This window comes from Pan troglodytes, chromosome 3 (genome assembly GCF_028858775.2).
Source record: "Pan troglodytes isolate AG18354 chromosome 3, NHGRI_mPanTro3-v2.0_pri, whole genome shotgun sequence".
In the NCBI taxonomy this organism is placed as follows: Eukaryota; Metazoa; Chordata; class Mammalia; order Primates; family Hominidae; genus Pan; species Pan troglodytes.
In genome coordinates, this window is record NC_072401.2 from 121,233,053 (window position 1) to 121,255,016 (window position 21,964).

At 34.7% G+C, this 21,964-nt stretch overlaps 1 long non-coding RNA gene across 1 annotated transcript in view; it reads left to right on the top strand.

Moving 5' to 3' along the window:
- Positions 1-21,964, top strand: part of LOC134809807 (uncharacterized) — a 509,671-nt gene that overhangs the window by 4,312 nt on the left and 483,395 nt on the right. The window contains exon 2 of the long non-coding RNA XR_010156343.1: positions 11,589-11,635. This is a non-coding gene — a long non-coding RNA (uncharacterized LOC134809807). The remainder of the gene's footprint in view (positions 1-11,588; positions 11,636-21,964) is intronic.

Sequence of the window (21,964 nt, forward strand, 5' to 3'; positions counted from 1 at the left end):
TCCTGCCTCGGACTCCCAAGTAGCTGAGACTACAGGCACGTGCCACCATGCCCGGCCAGTTTTTGTATTTTTAGTAGAGATGGGGTTTCACTATGTTGGCCAGGCTGGTCTCCAACTCCTGACCTTGTCATCCACCCTACTTGGCCTCCCAAAATGCTGGGATTACAAGTGTGAGCCACCATGCCTGGCCCAGAACTGGTATCCTTTTAAACATTTAATATCCTCTTAAGCATTTAGTATAGATGCACACACACACACATACTGAAAGCATACATACACAGGTTGAGCATCCCTAATCTGAAAATCTGAAATCTGACATGCTGTAAAATCTGAAATGTTTTGAGCACTGACATAATGCTCATAGGAAATGCACATTGGAGCATTTCAAATTTTGGATACTAAATCAGTAAGTATATATAATGCAAATATTCCCAAATCCGAAAAAATCCAAACTCAGAAACACTTCTGGTCCCAAGCATTTCAGATAAAAGGGTACTTATCCTGTGTGAGGTTTTATGTATATGTGTATATATGTGTGTGTGTGTGTGTGTGTGTGTGTGTGTGTACACATACACCATTTAATTTGCTTCTTACTTAGAAAACATTTTTTAAAGTATATTATTATTCTCATAAACTTACAGAGTTTTTTTTTAATCAAATAGAAGTTATTTTATTCCTAAGGCCAACATCTTGAAACAGAGCAGTTTCTTTTAAATTTTATAAAACAGTAAGGGATACTTATTTTTATGATAATTTTAATAAGAACAAATTTTGAAAAAATATTTTTGCCCATATATATTTGATTATGTCAGTTTGAGAATTTGCTTTTTTAAAAAATCTTTCATAAAACTTAGAGTTATTCTGTTTGTTGTATCATACAGATTATTTTTCATTTTATGTGAGGGCAATAATTAAATCTGTAATTTTCTACTTTGATTACTTAGGGTTTATTTTGTAGATTTTTTTCATGGGCCTAAGAATTAAATTGCATAATCTACATCTCCTAAAGTCCCCTCCTCTCCCATACTTTTCTCCTAAGGCCTCTTTGATTTGGGTTTGCATGCTCAAAAAAATAGCACCACAAATTTGATTAATAACATTTTATCAACAAGCTATGGCTTAATAAAGTCAACAGGTATGTCTCCATACTGGCAGAATTCATAATTTTTAATGATCCAGTTGCATATATAGGCTATTAAGATTTTAGCTGTAGTAAAAAATACTAAATATTATTGAAAAAATAATAATTCCATAAGGTCTTGTTATGAAAATTACAGGTAGTTTTTTTTTCCAGAAAGCGGTACCATGTTATAGTATGATTTTATTTTGATATTATAATTTTATTTTGTCAGTGGTATGTAGTCACTTAGTCTTCTCATAGCTCAATCACATGTAGAGAAAGAATTTGAAAGGTAGATGATAATTTATTAATATGTGATCTTCAGAGACTGAATATATATGTGGGCCATATATATGTTGAATATATATGGAATATATATTATATAGACTATGTGTATGTGTATATGTATAAATATATATGAAACCTGGGTGCAATCAACTGGATTTGACAGCACAAAATATTTTAAAATATAATTGAAATTCAAAACAGCTCAGAATAGTTGCAGATATGGAAACTGGCAACACAAAACCTTTGTGAAGCAATAATAAACCACAGTCCTATTAAAATGAATACAAATAAATTTAATGAGTTAAATGATTTTATAATTACTTACGAAATTTGGTCAGACATTTTATGCCTGTAGTAAATTTTCGCTGGTTTCTTCTAAATACATTGTGTGTAGGATTATTTTTATTATTGCTTAATATGTAAATATTGGTGAATTCTGCTAAATCTTTCAACTCATAATAAAACTAAGGTGTTCTTTGAGTAAGTAGGAAAATATTTCTTAAAGAGTTCCATACATAAAATAAATAGACTACAAATTGGGGTCTTTCTTGAATATTTGTCAATACCATTTTATAAGACATTTGTAGGTTGAAAAAGCTTTCTGAAAGCATGAAAAATCACTTTATATTTGTTTATATTTTTCTATTTAGATAAACTCAGCTTTTTTGACTGGAACAGTTTTCTCATAACTTGCCTTGTGTTTATAGCTCATTCAAACAATAAGGTAGTCAAGCCATATTTATCAGGTTTCAGATCAGTCATGCACATTAATTCCATTATTTGTGCTGAACTTTTCAATTTATAAATTGAATATGACTTTTTAAAAATTCTTGAATAATGTACCCTTTTAACATCAGCCAACAAAAACAAAAAGGCTTACTGCATTGAGAGCTTTTGGTTTAAACTTGGAGATCAAGTGGATTAAAAATAAATGGTGTCTTTCATGATTGCTTAATCCTAATATGGTTGCAAATACAGATTCTAACTTTTTGCACTCAGGTAGATGGCAATTCTCTGTTTTAAGGATCTTTCTTAATCTGTGTTACAACACCATCAAAATAAAAGAAAATTTGAAGTTTTATTTAATTAAGAATATTTCCAAGAGTATACTTGTAGACTATAGTATGAGAAACAATAGATCATAGCATTTAGTTATTTTTAAATGTATCCACAGAATTTTGAGGTTTAAATGTAAGGTGTGGTTATTAATTTGTATAGTTAGACGATAAGATAGGCTCTTTTTGTTTTTGGAATTTTACATTAAGATTCATTAATTTTGAGCTATTTTAAGAATAATAAGATTCTTATTGAGTTAGTCTACATTGAAATAAGAAGAAATTATAACACTTAACTCCCAAAAGCAGCCAAAAGTACTCATAACATAGAAGATGAACATCTTCGGGACATTGTAGGTGTAGCATTGCACACTTACAATGCTTGCCTGCCTGACTTAGGAAAAAGATCAGGAGTGTGGGAAAGGCAGGTCATAGTTCTACTTACGCCCCAAGTACACTTGCCTGTACCTCCTGGGAGACTGGAACTTGTAGGGAGATTATTTGAAGCAATCTGGAAATGTGAATGCACCTTTCTCTTCTCTTTCTCAAAGGTCTTGTTTTCCAAAATAGTGTGTACTATCAGTAACAGAAAAAGTTATGAATATACTTACGTAAATGTTGGTTATTTATCTCTAAATTATAAACATTTTCCACAGTGTTAGGTATAGCATATGTGTTTAAATCATACCAGTTGTTCGAAATTAAGAAAGATGAGAAGTACTTTTAAAATAATTCTTTTTATATTATTAGAAAATAAATTATTTTTACTTTCACTAAATATATTAATAATCATATTAAGATTTTTGCAGTGAATATGTTTCATTGCTTTTAAAAATCATGGTTTAATTATTTTTGAAAGAGTGGTTTACAAGTCTAATAATTCAGCTTATTTTAATAGTTTTTTTGTTTGTTTTGGGGGGTTTGTGTTTTTTGGCCAGCAGAGCTAAAAGAGATACACCACAAAGATATGAAGGTCCAAATGGAAGAAAGCACATTGTTGACTTCTTATTCTTTTTATTTACCTGTATTAGCAATTATGCAAAGTTTTTGTTGAAAAGGGATTATTAAATTTCAATTTAATGGTACCAATTAGGTGTTCTTACAAGCTGGTTAAAAAGTGACATATGATATTTTAATAATTTTAATGAATGTGTTCAAAAACAATGGTTTAAGCAGTTTTTTAACCCTTTTTTAAAAAAAAAAATCAAAACAATACCTTCCTATTAGTTTGGGAACTAATTAAATGCATTGTTTGACCTTTTAGTTAGTTTTGGAACTAATTTGTAATTTAGAAAAATTATAGTTTAGAGAACTCTGTTTCCAAACTTTTCAATTGTACAGATGAGACTTTTTAAAAAAATAGTTTATCCAGGCCAGGTGCGGTGGCTCATGCCTGTAATCCCAGCACTTTGGGAGGCTGAGAAGGGCGGATGATGAGGTCAGGAGATTGAGACCATCCTGGCTAACACAGTGAAATCCTGTAAAAAAAAAAAAATACAAAAAATTAGCCGGGTGTGGTGGCAGGCACCTGTAGTCCCAGCTACTCAGGAGGCTGAGGCAGGAGAATGGCATGAACCCGGGAGCTGGAGCTTGCAGTGAGCTGAGATCGTGCCACTGCATTCCAACCTGGGTGACAGAGCGAGACTCCATCTCAAAAAAAAAAAAAGTTTATTCAAACGTGCTCCTTCCATAACATGAGTGTCTTTTGAAAAACAGAATGGAAGAATGTTAATTTTTCTGAAGTTCTTGTTAGCACAGTACTGCAAAGAGAAAGAGCCAGTAAATCTGGCACAGCTGACTTGCATTTCCTCAGGGTACCAATCATAGCCTATGACTCCCTTTTTTTTCTAAATTTTTAAAACTGACATATAATAATTGTACATATTTACAGGGTGCATAGTGATGTTGTGGTCTATACAATGTATAGTGATCAGATCAGGGTAATCAGCCTATCTATCATCTTAAACATTTATAATTTCTTTGTGTTTCAAACATTCAATATCCCCATTCTAGCTATTTTAAACTATTATTAACTATAGTCATCCTACAAGTGCTGTAGAACACTAGAACTTACTCTTACCTAGCTGTAATTTTGTTTCCTTTAACAAATCTCTCTGTCCTCTCTTTCCGCCTACCCTTCCCAGCCTCTAGTATTCTCTGTTGTACTTTTTACTTCTGTGGGATCAACTTTTTTAACTTCCACATATGAGTAAGAACGTGACCTTCTGACATGGAGACTGTGTGAGTGTGCAATGTCAGTCCATTTTTTGAAATCCACTTTTTTAGTAAAGCTTATTTTCCTAGGTTAAAACATAAATTAAATAGAAGTTGTAACATTCCTTCCTATACTCCCAAAAGGATTGTTTTTTGCATATATTCCACTTTGGAAGCCACTGATTTTGAGGATGTTTGCAGAAACCTTATTGATTAGGGGATGAGGCACCTGAGTTGGGAATAGTAGTGTTCCGTGCTTGTCCTCTCTTCTAGGTAAATATGGAATAGACCTAATTAGGATGGCTGACCTGCATGCCTATGTGGAAATTTGAAGTATCATTCTTTTTTTTTTTTTTTTTTTTTTTTTCTGAGACAGAGTCTTGCTCTTTCACCCAGGCTGGAGCGTGGTGGCACCATCTCAGCTCACTGCAATCATCGCCTCTCAGGTTCAAGTGATCCTTATTCCTCAGCCTCCTGTGTAGCTGGGATTACAAGCATGCACCATCACACCCAGCTAATTTTTGTATTTTTTAATTGAGACAAGGTTTCGATGGTCTTGCACTCCTGGCCTCAAGTGATTCACCCACCTTGACCTCCCAAAGTGCTGGGATTACAAGTGTGAGCCGCCATGCCCGGCGTGAGCTATCATTCTTTATAATGGACTTTGCAGAACAATCCTGTAAGGAAAATACATTCTTATTGGGAAGGAGTGCTCCAGACTCTTGAACCCCATCTATTTACCACTGCCCAAAGCACAGAATAAAAGCCATCTTAGGGGTTTCAACAAATTCTGTCATAGAAGTCCACTTAGATCACATAAAAAAAAAACTTTATTACTGGTTGCATAATGAGGGAGTGTCATGGTCTTGTCTAAAAGAAGCAGGAATCTCCAAGCAATCTACCAACAGCAGAGATCACATGCAGATATGTCAAAAAAAGATGTTAGCCTAGTATGTTCCAGAGAAACTTCTTAGAAGCAGACTATCTGGACAATTTAAGAAGAATTATATAGGAGTTATTTTCCTTATCGGTAAAATGGATGTAACAATAGTACTTGTCACATATAATTTTTCTGAGTATTACATGAGATAATTTAAATGAAGCTTTGGCTTAATGCTAATATGTTATTGTTATTGTTTTATTATTATTATTGTTACTGTTGTTGTTAATAAGACAGCTTTTCACCACTTTTCCATGCACCTTTCCTGGGTTGGTACATGTTTAGTTTAGCATAACTAAAGGAGGCTTTAGATAATACAACTTAAGGCACAGATGAGATAGAAACTCTTATAACATATATAATAATGATAGCCAACATTATTAACCACATACTATCTGCCAGGCACATTTCTATGTGCTTTACAAGAATCATTTTATTTAATCCCTCATTAGCTCAAGAGTTAGATACTACTATTACCTGAATTAAGTTACAGAAGGAAGTTGAATAATTTAGCTAAGGTCACCCAGCTCGAAGAACTGGAGTCAAATCCAAGCAATCTAGACGGTACCAGAATATGAATCCTGAAAGCGTCAAAGATCTGACTATATTTTAGATAACTCTAATTTGAGGCAAACTGTAGTGGGTCCTTAATGTTCCTCCATCCTTGCTATGTAACTCCTGAGACCCATTCAGCAATGGAAACCAATGGAGCTGAATGGCTGGAAAGTCACAGAATTGGAACAAGGAAAATAATCCAAAAGTGGAGGAAAAGAGTCCAAAACTGGAGGAAAAGAAACAAGAGGTAGGATCCAGGGTGCAATACTGGCTCATCTGGCTAAGAGTGGATGGCCAAAAGGGGTACCCTGACTAGGGCTGCAAAAACAGGAATTTTTAAAAAATTTTGTGCTTAAAAGATCTTGTCAATTTTCTACTTAAAAGATCTTCAGTGAACTAAGAGGAGGCATTAAACAAATATTCTGGCCAAGGGATAGAATGGCATTTGAAATAGCCTACTGTTTGTCCTGCCAATTTTATTGATAGCTCAGACAAAAGGAAATGAGACTATGCAATACAGCAGGAATGTAAAAAGATGACAAATTTGAGAGACATTTTAAAAATGTGTTGAGATGTGTTTGGTTGTACTCTGAAGAACAGCCTGGGTTTTGGGGGATCGTGGTGGAGCTGTTATACATGGAGATGATACAGATAAGTTTGTGGCATTCGATTCATTTTCCTTCAAGTGGTTTTAGGCAAGGCAAAAAAAAAATTTTTTTTTTTGAGGTAATAGCTAATAAAATGACACATTGAGGAAGAAGAGGCAGTGAAGGAAACTCAGAAGAAATGGAAAAGTAGGAGGCAAATTGTGAGAGGAATGTCAGAACCTATTTAGTGAATTTGGATTAGGTAGAAAAATACTATTTTAGTAGTTTAGTAAATAATTCAGCACAAATAAGAATGACTGAGGAAGAGTCACAGATTTTGTACTTGAAAGATTTTTGGTGAACTAAGAGGAGACAATTTGGGTCACACGGTAGGGTATAAAAGTCTTTTACAAGGAGTTTGGAAGTAAGGCTAAGAAGATAGAAGTAAAAGGTTTGCAAGAGAAATGGAGAGTGGAGAAACCACATAAGCAATTACTGGATCTTGGGAATTTTATGTTTAGGATATTTAGAGGAAAGAGAGCAAAAGAAATATAAATACTGAAGTTGAAAGTTGGAAAGGCCTAACTAATAGAGCCAGACACCTGAGGCCACAGAATGCAATGGCATCAAGGACCCAAGTAGAGAATAAACAGAAGAGACAATTCCCTCTTAGAAATTGAAAACAAGGAAGAAGGGAGATGTGAGGATGCAGATAAATTCTCATTTTTTCTTGAAATGCAAGTAAAGAATAATCTTTAGCTTCTCAGTGGAGGAGGAGGTGAGATAGGGAAGTGGAGGAAGGGAAAGATAATGTCACATAAGTGAAAAGAGTTGGAAATTTTTTTTTTTTTTTTTTTTTTTGAGACAGGGTCTTGCTCTGTCGCCTAGGCTAGAGTGTAGTGGCGCGATCTCGGCTCTCTGCAAGCTCCGTCTCCCGAGTTCATGCCATTCTCCTGCCTCAGCCTCCCGAGTAGCTGGGACTAGAGGAGCCCGCCACCACGCCGGGCTAATTTTTTGTATTTTTTAGTAGAGACGGGGTTTCACCGTGTTAGCCAGGATGGTCTCGATCTCCTGACCTCGTGATCCGCCCGCCTTGGCCTCCCAAAGTGCTGGGATTACAGGGGTGAGCCACTGCGCCACGCCAAGAATTGGAAAGATTTTTAAAGCAGCCATTATGAGGAGTGGGATGATAAGTCAATGAAGGAGAAATAAATGGATATTTGTTTTCCTAAATAGATATTTATTGAGTACTATTTATCTTACAGTGCGGTGCTGTATGGATGCAAGAGGAAAAATCTAGCTGGGAATCTAGTTGGGGAATTATTACACAAAAATAGCTGCACATAAGAAGGTACAGGATGAGAAACAAGTGAATGTATGCAGTAATTGCCAAACAAATTCAAAGATAGCAAAAGAAATATTCTTGGAGGATGTAAAACTTGAAGAGTTATAAACATTTTCCACAGTGTTAGGTATAGTATATGTTATAAACATTTTGAAGAGTACTTAGAACTTGAAGAGTGCTTAGAACTTAGGCAGGCAAAGATGGGTGTCAATTAGAGGTTTAACGGAGATGATTAAAGTCCAGTCTGGACCATAAAGTAAAGGTGGGGATAAAAACCTTTATAGGTACAGATGTGTAGAGAGAGGACATCACAGGCACAGAACTTAAAATCTATGGGACAAAATATGGAAGCATCAAATTAGCTCACTTTTCCCCAGGACAGAGTCTTCATGTGATCAGATTACATCTGGGTTCTTTTTCTAGAGAGCCTTGTGTGACAGGCTAAAAGTTTGGACTTTTCTCAGGAGACATTAGAGAGACACTAAAAGTTTTTATAGAATTATATTGGGGACAATATAAAGTTGTGTTTTAGTAACGTTACTGTAGCACAGGTGAAGTACAGATTGGAAAGCTATAGTGACAGTCCAGGTCGAGGCACTTAAGACTTCACTATTTTAATTATCTTCACTATTTAAATTCCAGTAAGTGCTATAATTGCCAGGAAAATCTCTGGTTTTGCCTCATTATCATAGATTCATTAATTTCACCTTTTTATCCATCTTCCATATCTGATGATTTTTAGTCCTTTAATTCTGCCAAATTTTCAGTCTTCTCTTTAGCTCCGGTCCTTTCTTGACCTCCTCTGTTTTTCTGTGCTCTTTTTTTGTATGAACTTTTCCTGTTTTCTGTTCTGAATTTATTCAGAGTAGACCTGCACACTTCAGCTTCACAATAGGGAATTCCAATAAAATGATGATGCTGTGTGTCATTCATTTCCTAATGTTACTGATATATTCCATAATATTTGCTAAGCTTTAATGGTTATTAATGTTTTATGCTATCCTATTACATAAGCTCAATAAGATATTTCTGATTTTTTTGGTATTATGACTAACCGGTGAGCATATTAAATTCAGTGTGGTTGTATTTGTGAGTGGAAGATAAGGATAGTAGCACTTGTAACCCTATAAGTTTCTTACCATTTTACTAAGTTTTCACTCAATTTTAATTAAATTTGAAAGTCTTTAAAATTAAGGTCAGAAACTTATATATTAGTTTGATCTTGGTGCTTTTCTTAAAATATCAAAATGTTAGTGCTTATTTCTATCTGGATAAATTGTTTTTCTATTTAATTATCTATTTCTGCCATCTCTTGTAGTGACTTAGTTTCCAAAAATGGTGAATATTAAAATATATAAGGTGAAAATATATAAGAGATGAAGAATGAATAGAAAGAAATCTTGATTCTGGAATATGGCTATATTTACACAAACATAGTATGTTTCTGAAACCATTTAATCTATAATAACCTTCCTTTAAAAGCATCATTATAGCAGTTTCTTGAAAGTATCTTGAAATTATTTTTATGTTACTTAAAAAAAAGTTACTTAAGGCTTTAGAAAGTAGAAATTCTGAGTAATTAATGCTTAATGCAAATTTTACTGAAGGCAATAAGAAAGCATCAAGTAAAATTGACTTTTTAATTATAAATGAAATATTTTATTAATGATTCAGTCCTGCACTTCTGCTTGAACACTTCTACTTGAAAGTTTTTTCTTCCTTTTTTCCTCAGTGAAAGAGGACAATTGAACTTGGTTTTAACTCAAGAGTACAAGAAGGGGTGAAAAAAATGAATAGAGGGAAGTCTTCATTCTTGAAAGGGACTCATTTTGAAGTTCAACTAGAACAGGCTGTTTTACAATTTTGAATAGAAAATTGTATCTTCATAATCATCTTGATTATTTGATTTACAATGTAAAAAAGCATAATGTTTCTTACAGTCCATAAATAACCACTTTTTTCAAGCATGACAGATTAAGTGAAAACAAAGGGAGTGAACAAAAATGGGAGGGGGTCATGAATCTGTATCTGCCCTGAGGAAGAGGGCAGTACTTTTGGGGAGTGCAATTTACATGAGCATCTGGGTCTTTTGTCATGTTTTGGATGGATGACCTGAGTCTGATATATTGGTGAATAGCATTAACAAAGGTCTGGTTGTCAAAGGCTAGGAAGAAAAATGCAATTAGCCACAGCAATGAGGTGATGTCTATGTTTGGGGAAAAAGAACCAATACCTAAATGGCAATGGAAAACACTGGAATGATACCATTAGCAAAAGGCCAGATTTGTGTGTGTGTGTGTGTGTGTGTGTGTGTACCTATTATGTAGTCATCTTCACTCAGTGGGATATGGCAAAAAAACTCATTTCTTTGTCAATGTTTGACTTACGTAATGAGAACAAATATGTATCTGTTACTAAAGAAAAGACCTGGTGAGCTCATGAATTTGTAACTCATAACACACTAATTTCACCAACCTAACATTTGTAATTCTGTTTGTTTCTATTTAAAGAAAATTAGAATTAAATAAAGAGCATTGGAAGCTGAAAGAAGTTTGCTCTTTTTTCAGTCTCATTTTTTTTTTCCTATAAACCATGCTATCCAGCGTAGAGAACCATATCTAATCTCCCAATTAGGTCAGGCCCCAGGATAATCAATCTCCTTAACAGCAGATGCCTTGTTTTAGCAAATGAATGCTTGATTTCAAAAGAAGTTTTGTGTTGAGAGAAGACTGCAGTTGGCATGGGTGATTAGAACTCTTTTAAACCCTATAAAAAGCTTCTGTAGATTGTTTTATGCCCACACTTTGTGAACTGAAGTAAATGCTGTATATATTTATCTTCAAATGAACATGGTGGGGACTTAATACAGTCTGTGAGAACATCTATATGCATATAAATGGAACTATTTACAGTCTAAAATATTTATGTCCATTTGAATTAAACTATGCTTTTGATAAAATCTAAAATGAATTTATATATTTTGAGTAGGTGCTTTCATGTTTATTCAGTATGCTCCTTAATAACAATAACTTAATTATTACAGTAGCATTGTTTGAACTGAAAATATAATGACAAGTTCATATGATTCTCATATTTTTTGTTTGGATTACCTTTACATTAGTTTATAAGTGCGTTTCTTCCTATCTGATGCCTGTTCTGTTCATACTTGCAATTTGTGTTAATGGGCAGTGAGTGAGATAACTCTGAAACCAGGAAAAAAATATAAAATTAAATGTTATAAACAATGTATATTAAGTCAAAATAATAGATTGACTTTAATTTGCTCGAAACTCATTTGATCTAAGATAAATTGAAATATAATGAAATAATTTTCAATATAGTATAACTTAAAACAAAAACCCTAAGCCTCAATAAATTATTTTAGATAATCGTTGTTCAGAATCTGATTGCTGGAACTTGTCAGTGATACCTGAATACATAAAACACTTCAGGAGGCTACATAAATACCTATTTCCTTTTTTAGGAGAGCAGATTACATTATCAAAAGCACCAAGTTGAAACATTTGCAAGGTAGGTGAGAAAAAAAGCATTCGTCAGCATATTTTGGATTTTATCATTTTGACTTTATTGCCTATGGTCAGTTCTGCCAGTTTTTGTCTCCTTCTAAAAATTGTTTCAATCTGCTGAATCTATGGAAATTTAATATTTTCCATAGTGAAGGCTGATAAGACATCTGAGGAAGAATTAAAAACAGATGATCTCTAATTTAAGAAACATTTGATGCTAATTACTTCTTACCTTTTCACACAACTTAAATATTGGTTAATATATAGGATTACATTACTTTTTAAGTGAGATTTTAAAGCTAAATTGATAAAGTAGAGATCCAGTGAGATAATTAGATGTTCATACAAGATTTGAAAAATACAGACATTCTTAGTCGTACAAAAATACCAAAAAGCATTGTGATAATTCACTTTTTCTTATTCTAATTTGTTACAGCATTTTAATATGGTCAGTAGAATGGCTTCAGCATATTTACAATCTTAAAGTTTTTAACTAGAAAACAGTTTGATGTATAGATCTGTTACTCAGCTACATTTTAGATTTAAAACTTAATTTAATTTTATAGCTAATTTAATTTTATAGCAAATTTAATTGTATACCATGTAAGGCAGTTTACATTTGATTTAATAAAATTAACACAGGCTTTTATGATAGCTTTCTAACTCAGGTATCAGTGATTTTCAGAATGCAGAGATTTTCAAACTGAAATTTTTTTTTATCATGATGCTCTTGTGGCTAAGTTTATACTTGGGTTATTTCTTCTTTACACACACACACACACACACACACACAGACACACACACCATAATATGAAAAAATAAAGTCTGAAAGAAAATATACAAATACATTACTATTTTTTGGACAGTGTATAGATTTGAGTGATCTGTAGAACCTTCTTTATTGTATTATACAGGCTTAAATTTTTAATGATTACTTTATAATTCGGTAGAGTATAGCTATTTTCATTTTCAAAAACATATATATGACAATCCCAGTATAGGTGATACATTGTTTTCACAAAAATTTTATAATAAATATTGACAATAATTTTTTCCTATCCTCTTGAATCTGTAAAAACCTGCCAGAGCAAATATCCCGTTCTTTCCTTGGCATTACTAATTTGTTCATGGTATTGATATAAACCACTCAGTGGAAGTTACAGTGTAATAACTGTAAACTGCAAGGGGTATGTTATGCTTAAAGGATCCCAGGAATGATCCAAGACAAACCACAGACATGGTAAACAGAAATTATACCTCTGCAGGATCTTAGGACTCCTCTACACTGTTAACAATTATTGAAGACCCTTGCAAAGAACTTTGTTTATGCAGGTTATGTTGGTATTTATCATATTAGAAATTGAAACAGAAAAATTTAAAAAATATTTACTAAGTCATTTAAAAACAATGAAAACATATTACATGTTAACATACGTAATATAGTTTTTCTGAAACAAAATAAACAGATATGTATGTATACATATATAGCAAGAAGAGTGGCACTGTTTTACATTTTTGTAAATGTCTTTAATATAAGGCTTAATAGAAGACAGCTGAATTCTCTTACCTGCTTCTGCATTCAATTGGATGCAATATGGTATTTTGTTTAAAGTAAAATCTGTCTTTACACAAATATGTAATTATAGAAGGAAGGAGTATTTTAATAACTTTTTCAGTTGATTGTGGATATTCTTTAATATTACAGTGAATCTCAACAAATGATAGTCTGTTACAGATTAGTTGCATTGTGAAATCTGAAACCATATAAATCAACTTTTCAGACTTTTGAACCTAGCCTGTTTCTTAAGGAAGATTTCTGAAAGGTGTCTAACTTTTGCTTTAAAAAAATAAATTGTAATATTTAAATCATAATAAGACAATCTCAAGCACATTCTGAAGGATATTTTAAGTTTACTTTTCATCAAAGTTACTTTATAAAATATTCAAGCACTGCTTAAGTCTCTGATCCTGATTTCTTAATGTTCAGATTAATTGAATTTAAAGTTTATTATTTATTAGATGTTCTAGCTCTTAAAGTCTTTGCTTTGTGACTTTCTGGAGGTAAGTTTTTGTATATTAATTAAGCAGATGTAAACAGCATAGGAAAAAATAAAGGTTTGATTAGTGATTTTTTGGCATGGTGCTCCACTATTCTAGATTTCTGTTTAGTACTAAAGAAAGTAATTTCCAAACAAAACCTTTGCTTGAGCTTGAGAACCGAAATACTGATTTCAAAAAAAAAAAAATTTTTTTTGTTTCAGTGGTAACGGTTTATTACCAGAAACTAAAGCCAAAATACACATTTTATTTTATGACACTCAAATAGTATGTCAGACATTGTTAAAAATAATTTAGAATGTTCTCACGTATTGCTTTTGATGATGTTTCCTTTCTTTAGTAAACATTTGTACAAAGTGTTGCAACAATTAACTGATTATAAGAACTCTGTAAAAATGCCTTTTCTTTCAAAATTGAGGTCTGGTTATTTCCTCTACCAGACCTCTTTTTTGAATGACAAAAACAATGATGTCATTCTTTACTCATAGGTCAAATAGCAGTACTAGAGGCTGTGGCTATCTAGTACATTCAACATCCCAAGGAAACCATCCTTTGCCTTCTGCTACTGTCCCAGAAGAGATCAGGTTCCCCTATTGTGCATTCTCATCTCTGCCACATTGGATTTCCCCTTGTTGCACTCAGTTTGGTTTATAATTATTTATTTGCACAATCAACTGACTAATGTCTGCCTCCCTCATTACATGTAAACTCTAAGAAGGAAGGGTTTGAGCCTGCTCTTTTCACCATCATATATCCAGGACCTAGGACAGTATTTGACACATAATAGGAACTCTGTAATAGTTGCTGAATATCTGAATATAAATGAATACCACTGAGCATTTGATGGACTTTAGATTCTCCAGAATATTTCTCTGCACCTTTTATGAGTTTCTTCATCCTTCTTGAAACTGGCTACTCTGATAAATCTCAGTTCTTGTTGTGTTTTTTCTCACCTCCTTGACTACTTCATTCTTGCCTTCTTTCATGTTTTTTTTTTTTTTTTTTTTTTGCTTTAATTTCAGGTTCTTTAAGGAAAGCATGAAGTTCTGTCTTGCCCTTTACATTTATTTTTTACAAACTATCTTTCAATTAGTCATAACCTTTGTGATTCTCAAGTTGAAATCTTGAATGTCTGTCTTTCCCTCAAACTGTGGCTCTGAATCTTTGAGGTATTACCTGTATACTTCGACCAGATGTCCATCCTATTAAACTGAATAGGTCCGTGACTAAATTTGTCATTTCCCCTACTAAACCAATAATCTCCTGTGCTTTCCTGTGTGTCCCAGCAGAATTTCTGCTCTTCCTACTTTTGTGTTCCTTTATATTTGCTTTCCCTGAGTCCTATCATGTCTCTCACTCAGGGTCCATGTCTTCATCCCAGTCACATTAGCTCACACCGTGGCTATCTTGTTTCATTTCTCTCCTGTTGTGGTGGCTTTTACACTGCCCCTCTATATTCTGGCCCTCTTGGCTTTAATCCATCATATGCACAGATGGGAGAGTAACCTTTCTCAATCATTTTTTTAATCACACAATTCTCTTTAAAACTTTGTCAATGGATAATTTGAATATTACTTGGATAATTGATGGTATTAAGGAATTATTGCTAATGTTTTCAGGTTTGAAAGTGGTATTGGGCTGGGTGCGGTGGCTCATGCCTGTAATCCCAAGGCAGGTGGATCACTTGAGGTCAGGAGTTTGAGATCATCCTGGCTAACATGGTGAAACCCTGTCTCTACTAAATATACAAAATTAGCTGGGCGTGGTGGCGCATGCCTGTAATCCCAGCTACTTGGGAGGCTGAGGCAGGAGAATTGATTGAACCCGGGAGGCAGAGGTTGCAGTGAGCTGGCATCTTTCCACTACGCTCCAGCCTGGGTGACAGAGTGAGTTTGACTCCATCTCCAAAAAAAAAAAAAAACCCAAACAAGAAAGTGGTATTGTATTTAAGAAGAGGTCCTTATTTTTATATATACATACTGAAATATTTATGAAAAATTGATATAAGTCTGGAATTTGATTCAAGTAATATGGAATGGGAGAATACAGATAGGAGTATAGATAAGGTGAGATCGGCCAGAATTGTTGTTTATTGGGACTAGATGATGGGTGCATGGAAGTTCACTATACTTTTCTTTACAATCTCACACATTTACATTTGAAATTCTGCATAATAAAAAATAAGTCAATCATTTATTTCTTTCAGTGCTTATAAAATAGAATCCAGGCTCTTTATTTAGGAATTCAGAGACACAAACCAATCCTAGTCTGTGTTTCCAATGTCATTGGTCAATGTCACCTACATATATCCTCTGCTGATGTGACAGACCAGCAGAGTCTGTTGGTATGTGTGACCATCTTTCTCCAGTAGTCTGCATTCCTATACACTTCTTACCACATGTACATTGACTGCAGGATTGCTGTAAGTGTTATAAATACCACCGGTAATAGCTCTCATCCAATGACAAATTCCACAACTTTTTTCTCCCTTGAGTGGGTCCCCCAGAGGTCTCTAGTGGAATTGAATCCTAGTTACACACACTGATAAATAATCTTTACCACAGCCTGTGTTGCCTTTCCTTCTTTCCTTGTCTTTTCTTTTCTACTGTTCGTTCCAGGGTCCATTTACATCAAGTCTTAATATTAAAGTCTGCTTTTTGGGCAATTCCAATCTCACTCAGCTGCAAAATGATTCCATTCCTGACTCTTTATTCAAGTCAGTTTCTTGGCAGTTATATTAGTCTGTTTTCATGCTGCTGATAAAGACATACCTGATACTGAGAAGAAAAAGAGTTTTTAATGGACTCACAGTTCCACGTGGCTGGGAGCCCTTACAATAATGGCAGAAGTCAAGAAGGAGCAAGTCATGTCTTACATGGATGGCAGCAGGCAAAAAGAGAGCTTGTGCAGGGAAATTCCCCCGATAGAACCATCAGATCTCATGAGACTTATTCACTTTCACGAAAACAGCATGGGAAAGACCTGCCCCCATGATTCAATTACCTCCCACTGGTATCTCCCACAACACTTGGGAATTCAAGATGAGATTTGGGTGGGGACACAGCCAAACCATATCAGCAATGTGTACTTTCTGTGTCTCTTTCTTCTCTGCCTTCTCTTAAATTTTAAAACAATGCCAATTGTAGAAAATTACAGAGTAAACAAAAACCTTCTGTGATCATAAGACTCCAGAGATAAACCTTTTCTTTAGTCTTTGCGTGTGTGTGGGTGTGTGTGTGTGACTGCAGTCATTTGACTACTTGATAGGGACCAGGGGTTTCACTTCCAAGATGGCTCACTCATGTGGTTGTTACTGGGACCTGTTGGATCCTCACTGGCTTTGACGGGTTTCAGTTCCTTGCCACATTAGACTTTTTTCAGGACACCCTGATTATTCCTACAAGATGGCAACTGGCTTCCATCCAGGGAAGTGATTCAAGAGAAAGCAAAGAGAATATAACAGTGCCTTTTCTGACCTAGCCTTCAAAGTGGCATATCATTACTTTTGCTATATTCTATTGGTCACACCAACCAACTCATATGCAGTGTGGAAGGGGAACATACAAAGGTGTGAATATCACAAAACAGGGATCATTGGGGTGTGTTTGAGGCTGACTCGCACAGCTGATTCATAGTGCAGAGCTACTCTGGGGGTTTTTGAAGACGTTCCCTTAGGGCATATTAAAATCAATATCCCTGACTGAAGACACTACTTTTTAAATGTGCCAGGACTTGAATAGTAGACTATACCACCAGTGTTTGACTTTCTATTTTCCTATAATCCTTTTAGGAAGGTCAGTTGAATTTTTAATGAAGTAACTTGCTTATTTTGTTTCTTTTTTTATCTCATGCAGAGATAGTGCTGTTTGCTGAATCTGAGTTTTTGTCTTTGTTTGAAGCCCAGACATGTGGTTTTCTAACATTCTTTTCTAGATTCTGTTCTGTCAGTCTTCTCATAATAAAAGATATAAAAGCGTTCTAGGCTGACCAAAGGTATCATACAAATCCTATTCTACTTCATCATCCAGACAGAACCAGACTAAGTCTATCTTTTTTTTCATGGCACCATTTTAGTAGCAGCAGCAATAGAAGTAATAGTAGCTGTAGTGTAGTAGTAGTCATAGCAACATAATAGCTAATATTTATATGGTTTTAGAATGTCTTACCTTCCCTGTACTTTCTTAGAATTCTAATTTCATAAATATTGTGGATCTCTTCCTCAGGACACAGATAATAACTGAGTCCCACTTATAGTAGCTGTGTTACCGTGTAACTCACTTAATGGTACTTGAAATGTCTTACTTACAGTGGTCTTTCTTATAGTGCCCTAGTACCTATTTCCAGTCTTTCTGAATACAATCTATAGAGCACTGATAGGTATACTAAGAGCACATTTCTCCATTGTTTTCTGCATCTTGATTCCTTAGGTAGTTATTTCAGTCTGCTCTTAAATATATTGCCACTCTTTATTAGATGTCTTTGGGCATAAATCTCACTGTCTGATCTGATAATGCTGATAAACCATCACTGCTTTTATCTAATAAACTCATTAAGAGTAGTAGCTGTTATACTTGGGTGCATCTCTTTTTTGCCTTTTATATCTATCTAGCCTGGCCTCTGATCATTTAATTTCCCTTTTCACCTATATCTCATCTGTTTTTTAAGAGCTCAACCTTTCTTCTAGTACTCTCTGTTTTATGATACTGTCTTCCTTTCTTTGTTATTATTCTCAAACTGCTCCTGTTCTGCTGATAAGACTCTAGCAAAATTTTCAAATCTCTCCCTTTCCTTCTTAATTTCTAGAGCATACCTGATGTCTAGACTCAGAATAGTCTAGGAACAATGCTGTTAAATTGCTTTCTTACACATTAGGATGCCTTATTTTCAAAGTTGTTTCTCTACTTTAAAAAAATGATATATTCTCTTTATAATAAGAGCCTTCTCCATTTTTATTTTCTCATTGTTAAAATATATCACCATTCTCTTGGTGAAATAAAAGTTTAGGTCCTTAATATCAAAAACTATCATGAGAATTTGTGTATCAAAGACAACTTGTGATATGGTGATGAGGGGGTAGCTCTTGAAGCCATAGACAAAGCTACATGATTCCAGAAGTGACCCCTTTCACACATTCTTCTTTGGCTGTGAATATGGTTTAAAACAGAATAAGAAGAAAAATGATTTGGAATAACTCATCTACCGCTGCTTATCAAGGGCCTACATTAAGAATGTAAAGCTAGAACTCTACACGTTAGTACTGTCGACCTTCTGGAGCTCTGTTACCTTTGGATTTTTTTTTCAAGTTCTGAAAATATTTTTTATTAATTTGTCCAGTTATTTTATTTTCATTAAATCAAATTATTTTAGAGCTAATGTAAGCTTAGCTTACATTCTAATTAAGGTTATATTATAACACTAATTTTAATGTCAACATTGAAAATTAAACATTAAAATAACATTAATACAGAAATTAAAATAAAAATATGACAATATGTACAAGAGGGTTAGCAGGAAAAACTTGGTAAAGAATTAATTCAAATACTGTACTTTCTTTTTCAATACCCATTAGTAAAAAATGGCAGTAAAAATATTCTGATTCATAATTGAATATAATGAGGAGTTCCTAATGGGGAATGCGCCTTTTTCTAAATGTCCCATTGTGATAACTTTAGACCCTCAGCATTCTTCTTCAGGTTCAGTAGTTCATTTTCCTGCCTTCTTTTCTCTAGTTTGAAGGTTCATTTGTTAGCTTTCTTCTCCATTCTCTTGTGCTCTTTTACAGCTTGCTTTCTTTCTCTTTTATTTTCTTTGCTTTCATTTTTAGAATGTGGGTTGATACCCTTTGCAGATCCCTGCCATTAATCATCTGCACATATTCAATTTGATTTGCGTTGAGTTCTTTCTTTGGTAAGCCATTGAGAGATATTCCTGTTTCTGATTTTTGGATTTGTTGGGCTTTGGTTGATGCTGGATAAACTAAAGATGGTTATATAAATGTGAGCATGCACGGCAAATGGATTCTTCCTCAATTTGCTTTTGCTTCTTTTAGAACTATAGGAATTATTTCTACCTCCCCCAACTCATCAATCTCATTTACTGGCAGACAATTTTATCCTCAGAGGATTAAAGAGTATTCAGCTTTACACAATTTGCTGCCTTCTCTTTGTATCAGTCATTCAAAACTTTGTGTAAACGATTGCTTAAGTAACTCAGGTCCACTCTGTCTATGTGAATGAAACCCTCCAATTTGTCATCATCCAGAGCTACAATCTTAAAATCATCATATTGTTCATAAAAGCTCTCAAACTTCTCTTTTTATAGGGTCAGCTACTCTTTTCTTTTTAGGACTCAGGAAGTTATACTCTATGAAATGATAACACATTTCCTCTTCCTTAAAAAAGTGGCTTTCTATGACTTTGTGAGATTTTCCCAGGCAGACAAATAATCTTCATCTGAAAATGGGCTTTGAAAATCAGTCATTATTCCTTGCTTTCACTTTTTTTTCTCATCCATAATCCATTAACTATCTAATATCTTTCTCAAACTTTGATGTAAACATTGATTAAGGCAAATTAATTTCAGGGCCTGGAATTACAAAATTCCTTCTTTCTCATCTCTTTTCCTGCATGTACTGATGTGTTTTTGGGAATAAGGGGAATAAGCACTGAGGGCCCAGATGGTTCTTTCAGACGCTTTAGGTAGTCACAACCATCATCAAAAACACTTCATAACTTCCTCTGTTTTACTCACCTTGTTTATCATTTTTTTTAATGTGTGGACAACACAACTCCTCTGGGATACATTGGTATCTGCTACTGAAAATCTCTTTGACATGAGTGGACCATGTGAAAAGACACAGTTTTCTCGTCTATAAAGGTCCCCCTCCCCAAACTCATTCTGCAACTGTGTAGGGCTTCCCCCAAAACAGCAACTATATACCTTAGTGTCCCAGACAGAGCAGGTAACATTACATCCCAGGAGTGTACAAGGACCAGTTAATAGCCACATCTTAAGGCCTTGCCACAGTGCTGCCTTTGGATTTTGTATCACAAACCTGAAGTCTTGGCTCAGAGACACAATGAAAGCTGCAAATATTCCACCCAGCAATGCCTGAAAACACCCACTCTCTGTCTCAGCCACACCCGCAAGGTCAACCAAAGCAACCCAAAGTCTTAAATTATCTGCCAGATTCTGTGCCTCACTCAGGGTTGAAAGCCCACATAGATTATCACCTAAAGCCCTCAGCCCTGCATTAAAATACTGTAATTTCCTATGCGATTTTGCCCCCCAAAACCTACCCACGTGGTCCATTTCTTATTTATTACTCAAGACTCCTTGTATATCTACCAAGATTTTGGAGTTTAGTGGGGATCTATCCCTTTTTTCCCCATCTTAAACCTTGAACCAATCCAGAGACAGATGCAGGATTTCAACAGAAGAAAATAATATTTTAATATAGCACTTTTATTAAAGATAAAGTTGATTTCTAGAGTTGGAGTATTCCAGACATAGACTTATTTATTTATTTTATTTTATTTTATTTTTTTTTGAGATGGAGTCTTGCTCTGTAACCCAGGCTGGAGTGCAGTGGTGCGATCTTGGCTCACTGCAACCTCCATCTCCCAGGTTCAAGCGATTCTCCTGCCTCAGCCTCCTGAGTAGCCGGGATTGCAGGCGCACGCCACCATGCCCGGATAAATTTTTTAATTTTAGTGGAGACGGTGTTTCACCATATTGGTCAGGCTGGTCTCAAACTCCTGACCCTGTGATCTGCCCGCCTTGGCCTCCCCAAGTGCTGGGATTACAGGACTGACCCACCACACCCGGCTGACCTTTTTAAATTGAACTCTGAGCCTCTGGATTCCTTGTCTTCATTCAGTGGTATTTCTACCTTAACTCAAAAATATGTCTTCTTTTTTTTATAATATAAGCCTCCACTAGGAGTTATTTGTTCCTTAATAAACCTACTCCCTTCACCTGGGTGAAATGACAGTTTATATTTCTTAAGACCAGTGGCCAAATAGGCATACAGGCATACACCCTCATTTAGACAGGTCTGCATACCTAAACGCTAGTACAGCTGGGCAAGCACAAGTCTTTCTCTTGGGAGGGTTCTCTTACTCCAGGACAGAGAGCTGACCCCAGTGCAAGCCTCCCAAGGTCAGGGTGCCACTGAAAGAGAAATGGCCTATATTGAAGAGGCAAGTTCATTTTCTCAGACTTTCCAATAAGGTAAGTCACTCCCTTTTGGTTGGGACCAAAGCCAGAGAGGTTA